The following is an 8,067-nucleotide window of genomic DNA, read 5'->3' as shown; positions in this document are numbered from 1 at the left end:
TCACTGAGTATTCAATTATTACTTTAATTTTAATTGCTCTTTACTTATTTATTATGCACAAGTGGTGTATTAGAATTACTGACTTAGACATAAAAAGAAACAGGGTGCTTCACCAGAGATGAGAGAACCCCAACAAATTGAAAGTTGGTTAGAAATCACCTTAAAACATGTCAGATAGGTCACTGAATGATTTGGAACTTTTAAAATGTTTTTAAATCAGTGTTGCTAGTAAGAGAATTTTACAGCAGAAACCATTAAAAATGGGATAGAAGTAAAATGGGAGTCATGAGCTTAAATTTAAGAAGATGTGTGTAATTGCTTGCCATCTTAAACAGATTAGTTTACTGGTATAGCCAGAGACATGAAAAAATTAGTAAAAGAATGACATTATAACCTGCTTGGATAAACGTAACTTCAGAATTCAAACCTGATGGAACTAGGTACATTCTAGAAAAAACGGGTTTGAATTTGGCCATTTCTTTGTTTCTTCCAGACGGCTTCAATATTTCCCCATATGCTTTCAATGTCTCATCCCTCTTTTTCTCCCTGATACACAAATCAGTAGCTGTGTCTGTCCAGTAGGCATGCTGAACAGAAAACATCGCTTCCTCTTAGCTCAGCTATGGTGATGAGAGGCAACTAACCTTATATTTAATTTACAATCTCGGATAATATGATCTAAATATATTTGTTAACATTTTTCTCAGAAATGACCTTTATTTCTATTCATAGTTTTCCTTTTATAAAACGTGAAAAGCCTATAATGATTATGTAGGTAGGTTTGCTTTACGCATGTATTTCTGCTGATAAGACAATCTGGAAGCCATAACATAATTAATATTCTAATAATCGTATCTCCTCTGAACTGAAACATAAGATCATTTATTTTTAGCCACGCACTGTACTTTTTTTTTTCTGTGTGTAGTCATGTATTGCACTGGAAATAATGCTTACATGAGCAAAGAGTTTGCACTTCAAACAACTTTTTGCTGTCTTGTTTTATTTGCTATACCCACAAACTCATACTTCTTCCAATATTTCCCCTCCAATCAATTACATGTTGCAGTTTACAGTGTATCACCAGGAAAAACAGCAGACCAATTCCTGTGTTCCTGGTTATTGGAAGCTCTTGACGCAAAGGAATGAGACATAGTAGTGAGATACATAATTCTAAGCTTTACTGTTTTGTCTTCTGTTTACCCTTCCTATACTGAAACAAGGGGAGACGCACATTAAAATGCAATTTTTCCTTTGTAGAGCCTTCCCTGACCTTCTTCCTAGCAGTGATGCCATTGCCTGAAGGGGATATCTTTGGTCTGAACTTCTGAAATCATCTGACCAGCTCCCTCTCCCCCTTCCCTCCCCCCCTCCATCTTTACCTGTAAGTCTGTCCTTACCCATTAGTGATGCCACTTCTGGAAGAGTATATGGGACTTGCCTTATGAATATCAATATTCTTGGTTTATTTTATTGTTTTTGTTCAGGTTGGGTGTGACATGGTGCGCAGAGTGGTGTGGGTTTTTTTTTTTATATCACTCCAGAAATAAATTAATGGGGATTGAGGTGTTGGGCCCTATTGTTTAGAAAGAGATCCATAGTTTACTCGTCCAAACTTCTCAAATGTAAACACTGGACTTTCTTTTCTTAAACTGACTGGATACTTTTCCTTAGTAAAACTTTTATTTACATGTTATATATATTCAAATGATTAGTGAGAATTTATCTCAACTTTAGGGGTAAACACATTTTTTTTTATTTTAAAGGGCATCACTGATAAAGTGAGTTAGGAGTTGGGTGCCTAACTCGAATGGTTTTTGAAAATCCCATCTTATTTTTTCCTAGTATCTTAATTCATTGTGTTCAGTTTTCTAAACTGATGAGTGGTCTGGAATTCCAACTAAGCAGAAGCTGTAGATTTTGTAATATTCTCAACTATTTACCTCACCACATTTCAATCCATAAACATTGTTAGCACAGGAACTGAATGTATGAGAACAAATCAAGGTATGTTTTGACTCCTGGAAGTGGAGTGCTTCTGCACTGCCACAAGTCATTGAATACATCTGCTGATTGCAGATATGTTTTCCTTATAAGCATCTGGGGAAAAAAGGTCTTTTATGAAAGGATATGTACTAGATAGTCTCACTACACAATATGTTATCAAGCAACAATGGATTGTTCTTTTTAAAAAAACATGTACAGCTCAATCGATTCCCGGTAGCCCTTTTCAATACTGAGATCTTTATGGTGCAGGAGAATTCCCAAATGATGTATGCCAGGCCAAGTTGGGGGGGGGGGCATATTGGGCGGAGGGGGAACCATGGGTGGCACAAAATATGCTCCAGCAATCCTTGGTTGACAAAAAGCCACTTGCAGGCTATTGATGCTAAAGTATATACAAAGTTTGAGTGTAGACAAGATTTCAAAGATGCCTTTGAGGTTGGATGTCCACTTCCAAAGCAAAATTAATGAGGATTGGGCATTCATATCCTCTATACTGATTTGAAAAAATCTCAGTCATAAGTATAATTAGATCTAATTTATGAAAGGGTAAACTACAGGATAGAGAGGATAAGTAATTTGACTAAAATAACTCATAAAGTGAATTAGGAAGGGATCCCAGGATTCCTGACTTCCAGCCTCTTTTATGAAACAATAGATTGAACTCACACTCTTAGGGTATGTCTACACAGCAGCGTTAAATAACATAGTCCACATCTACACTACAAGCAGTTATTGCAACAACGTTGAAATAATGTCTAGACGGAGGACTTCTTACTCTGACTCCTGTAACCCTAATTTCATGAGGATAAAGGGAAATTGGAAGAAGAGTGCTCTTTTTCAGACTTCCTGCTGTGTAGATACTGCCAAAAGCCAAAATAAGCTATTTCGACTTAAGCTACACAATTGATGTAGCTCAAGTTGTGTAGCTGATTTTGGATTTAAGCCTGCTGTGTAGACATGCCCTTATTATACTCCTTGTCAGAATCAAATCTTCATTATTTTCCTTGTACTGTTTTATCCTATTCATGTAGTTAGAGCAGAGGAAAGGAAACCCATGGTTTTGATCCTGCAAAATATTCTGCCTATGCTGAACCCATTAAAGTCAATAAGGGTACGTCTAAACTACATGCCTCTGTCGCCAGAGGCATGTAGATTAGGCTACCAGACATAGGAAAATGAAGCGGCGATTTAAATAATCGCCGCTTCATTTAAATTTACATGGCTGCCGCGCTGAGCCGACAAACAGCTTATCAGCTGTTTGTCGGCTCAGTGTGATAATCTGGACGCGCGGGTGTCGACATCAAAGGTATTTGTCGACCACCCAGGTATGCCTCCTGGGATGAGGTATACCTGGGTGGTCGACAAATACCTTTGATGTCGCCACTCGCACGTCCAGATTATCGCGCTGAGCTGACAAACAGCTGATCAGCTGTTTGTCGGCTCAGCGCAGCAGCCATGTAAATTTAAATGAAGCAGCGATTATTTAAATCACCGCTTCATTTTCCTATGTCTGGTAGCCTAATCTACATGCCTCTGGCGACAGAGGCATGTAGTCTAGACATACCCTAAGACTCTGTCCAAGGGCAGAGATCTGTCTGCCTGGAGCAGTTGGTAAGATTGGTGTTTTAGTTCTAATCAATGAAGCCACCAGTTCCTGGTGTGAAACCTTACCAAGTCATTGATGTCTTTGGATCAGAGGCAGCAAGTCTGGGGGGAAAACGGACATAGAAGTAGCACCTCACTAAAAACCAAAACCAGATTCTATATGTGAGACAAGTAATACCTGGAGAATAAATTTCAAAAACAAAGGGAGTTGTGTACATACTTCTTTAGAAGGGAAGACTAACCACTGTGGTCTTATAACACCCTCTAGTGAACTTCCCTCAGCAACTTCCTTTTCATGGAAATTGAATGCCATTCTGAGATATGATTAACTAAGAAAGCAAGAAAGGTCAGGAGAAAGTGGGATATCAAATTGTCTTGATTAAAAAGTATTAATTGGAAGTGATGAGCAAGAGAGAATCTAGACTCTGAGGCCAGTTGTTTTGAAATGCCTAACACAAAAGCATGATCATTTTGTAAAGTAACGTGGGAGTATGATGCGTTAATGAAAAGACGTGTTACTGTGTGATAAAGCATGCCTGAAAGATGTTGAAAGTTTGTTGCCTTCAGTAATTCAGTTTCTCTCAGTTACATTTCAGCTTACCTTTATTAACAGTATTTTAGAAAGGTTGTTTTAGCTTTTTTAGTCTGCTCTCATAAGAATATTAATATATTTAAAATAGTAAAAATTGCTTAATGTATATTTGCTTTTATTATAAGCGGGGGGGGGGGGGGAGGAATTGTCACAACCATATATACCAAAGGATACAATTAAAAAAATGAACACATATGAAAAGGACAAATCAAATTTCAGAACAGAAGGAGGATGGGGGGGAGGGAGGTAAATGTCTGTGAGCCAATGATATAAGAGGTGATAATTGGGGAAGCTATTTTTGTAATGGGTAAGATAATTAGAGTCTTTATTCAAACTTAAGTGTAAAGTGTCGAATTTAAGCATGAAGGACAGTTCAGAGGACATTCTTAAATCCGACACTTTACACTTAAGTTTGAATAAAGACTCTAATTATCTTACCCATTACAAAGATAGCTTCCCCAATTATCACCTCTAATATCATTGGCTCACAGACATTTACCTCCCCCCCATCCGCCTTCTGTTCTGAAATTTGATTTGTCCTTTTCATATGTGTTCATTTTTTTAATTGTATCCTTTGGTATATATGATTGTGACAATTTTCTTCCACTATTTGATCTGAGGAAGTGGGTCTGGCCCCCGAAAGCTCATCACCTAATAAACCATCTTGTTAGTCTTTAAAGTGCTACATAGTCCTGTTTTTTGTTTCATAATGTAAGACAAAGTGTTCATTAGTAAGGATTTTGCTTCTGTGTTTGTAGACAATATCTGCTATACCACTGATGTGTTATGACAGCTATCTATTATGCTAATAATTAACTATTACTTTCTGCTCCTCATCTTTTGGAACTTGGACATACCTGTTATCTCATATTTAGGCCCTGAACCTGTGAATATGAACATAATTTAAAAAAAGCATGTGTGTGAATTTCTACGTGCTCTGGTTCTGACTTTGCTTTATGTGTAGGATCCCACCCAATTCATGGGTATGAAAAATGTGGTCTCCTTTCGGAAATCTGATATGTTATTAACTTTTACCCTAAACGCTATAGATTTCGCAAGGGAGACCAAATTTGAGAAACACTGGGGTCCTGACCCAAAATGGAGTTGCAAGGGAAAGGTGGGGTTGCCAGGAGAAGGGGGAATATTGCCACCCTTACTTATGTGCTGCCTCCAGGTCTTGATACCTGGCTAGCAACTGCCTCTCTAGCTACTCAGCTCTGAAAGCAGCGCCCCTTCAGAAGCAATGCAGAAATAACAGTGGCAATACCGTACCACACCACCCTTACTCTGCACTGTTGTTTTTGGACCTGGGCAGCCAGGAAGTATCAGCTGCTAACCAAGAGCCCAGTTCTGAGGAGAGCAGCCCAGAAGTAAGGATAGTGATACCATCCTTTGGCAGCTGAAGGATGCTGATGGTGGTGCCTCTTTCAGAGCTGGGCTCCTAGTCAGCCACCCAGCTCTGAAGGGAGCACTGCCACCAGCAGCAATGCAGAAGGGTAGCAATGCTGAAATCACCGTCCCCTGTCCGTTTCCCCCCCCCCCCAAACACACACACTCCCTTTTAGCCCAGGACATAGAATCATAGAACCATAGAGCTGGAAGAGACCTCACAAGGTCATCAAGTCCAGCCCCCTGCTCTAGGCAGGACCAATCCCAACTAAATCAACCCGGCCAGGGCTTTGTCAAGCCGAGACTTAAACACCTCTAGGGATGGAGACTCTACTACTTCCCTAGGTAACCCATTCCAGTGCTTCACCACTCTCCTAGTAAAATAGTTTTTCCTAATATCCAACCTGGACCTCTCCCACCGCAACTTGAGACCATTGCTCCTTGTTCTGCCATCTGTCACTATTGAGAACAGCCTCTCTCCATCCTCTTTGGAACCTCCCTTCAGGAAGTTGAAGGCTGCAATCAAATCCCCCCTCAGACTAAACAGACCCAACTCCCTCAGCCTCTCCTCATAAGTCATATGCTCCAGCCCCCTAATCATTTTGGTTGCTCTCCACTGGACCCTCTCCAATGCGTCCACATCCTTTTTGTAGTGGGGGGCCCAGAACTGGACACAATACTCTAGATGTGGCCTCACCAGAGCCAAATAAAGGGGAATAATGACATCTCTGGATCTGCTGGCCATGCTCCTCTTAATGCAACCTAATATGCCATTTGCTTTCTTGGCTACAAGGGCACAGTGTTGACTCACATCCAGATTCTCATCCACTGAACCCCCAGGTCCTTTTCTGCAGAACTACTACTTAAGTGGTTGGTCCCCAGTTTGTAACTGTCCCGAGTGCAGGACTCTGCATTTATCCTTGTTGAACTTCATCAGATTTCTTGTGGCCCAATCCTCCAATTTGTCTAAGTCACTCTGGACCCTATCTCTGCCCTCAAGCGTATCTACCTCTCCTCCTAGCTTAGTGTCATCTGCAAACTTGCTGAGGGTGCAATCCATCCCCTCATCTAGGTCATTAATAAAGATATTGAACAAAACGGGTCTTAGAACTGAACTCTGGGGCACTCCGCTAGAAACTGACCGCCATCCTGACATCAAGCCATTGATCACTACCCGCTGGGCCCGGCCTTCTATCCATCTTTCTATCCATCTTACCATCCATTTATCCAATCCACATTCCCTTAACTTGCTGGCAAGAATATTGTGGGAGACCATATCAAAAGCCTCTACAGTTACAGTACAGTGAAGTTTCAAATATAAATATTTTTTTAAGCCTATGATCATTAAATTGACCAAAATGAACCATGAACTTGGTAGGACCCTAGTTTTGCGCACATGGCACTCAGCATAACAGGCCTTCGGTGGGGCCTCTGCATGGTACCTCAGCCCAGATGAGTCATGTGCCTAGCTGAGCACCAGGTACTACACCAGTCCCAGGGAAGCCTGCTGTCAGCCGAGCTGCAGGCACCTAGCGCTCCCCCAGGCGCATAAGCATGCACAGCACACTTCATTAGGGATACTAAACTCCAAGAGGCTCTGGGAGACAGACCCATAGTCTCCTATAGACAACCACCGAACCTCAAGATGATTCTTACGAACAACCACAGGACATACCACACTAATACCAACCCTGGTACCTTCCCTTGCAACAAACCCCGTTGCCAGCTTTGTTCACATATTCACTCTGCTGATACCATTATTGGACCTAACCAAGTGAGTTATAAGATCAAGAATACATATTCCTGCGCATCCAGAAATATAATTTATGCTATAATGTGCCGAAAGTGTCCGTCTGCTTTGTACATTGGACAAACGTCTCAGACACTTCGCCAAAGGATCAATGCCCATAAAACAGATGTTAGACAGGATCACAAAGAAAAAACAGTTTCTTGCCATTTCAACCAGAAAGGACACTGTCTCAACGACTTAATTACCTGCATCCTGCTTCAGAAGCCTTTTAAATCTGCACTTGAAAGGGAATCCTCTGAACTGTCATTCATGCTAAAATTCGACACTCTACGCATGGGTCTCAACTAAGACCCCAGTTATCTTACCCATTACAAAGATAGCTTCCCCAATTATCACCTCTAATACCATTAGCTCACAGACATTTACCTTCCCCCCCCATTCCCGTTCTGTTCTGAAATGTGATTTGTCCTTTTCATATGTGTTCTTTTTTCTTAATTGTATCCTTTGGTATATATGGTTGTGACTATTTTCTTCCACTATTTGATCTGAGGAAGTGGGTCTGGCCCCCGAAAGCTCATCACCTAATAAACCATCTTGTTAGTCTTCAAAGTGCTACATAGTCCTGTATTTTGTTTCAGCTACACCAGACTAACACGGCGACATTTCTATCACTATTCATTAGGGCGTGCACCCAGGGAATTTTATTTTTTATTGGGGAACATTTATT

The sequence above is a fragment of the Pelodiscus sinensis genome, chromosome 10, assembly GCF_052426305.1.
Source record: "Pelodiscus sinensis isolate ZL-2025 chromosome 10, ASM5242630v1, whole genome shotgun sequence".
Classification (NCBI taxonomy): Eukaryota; Metazoa; Chordata; order Testudines; family Trionychidae; genus Pelodiscus; species Pelodiscus sinensis.
This window is presented reverse-complemented; position numbering follows the sequence as displayed.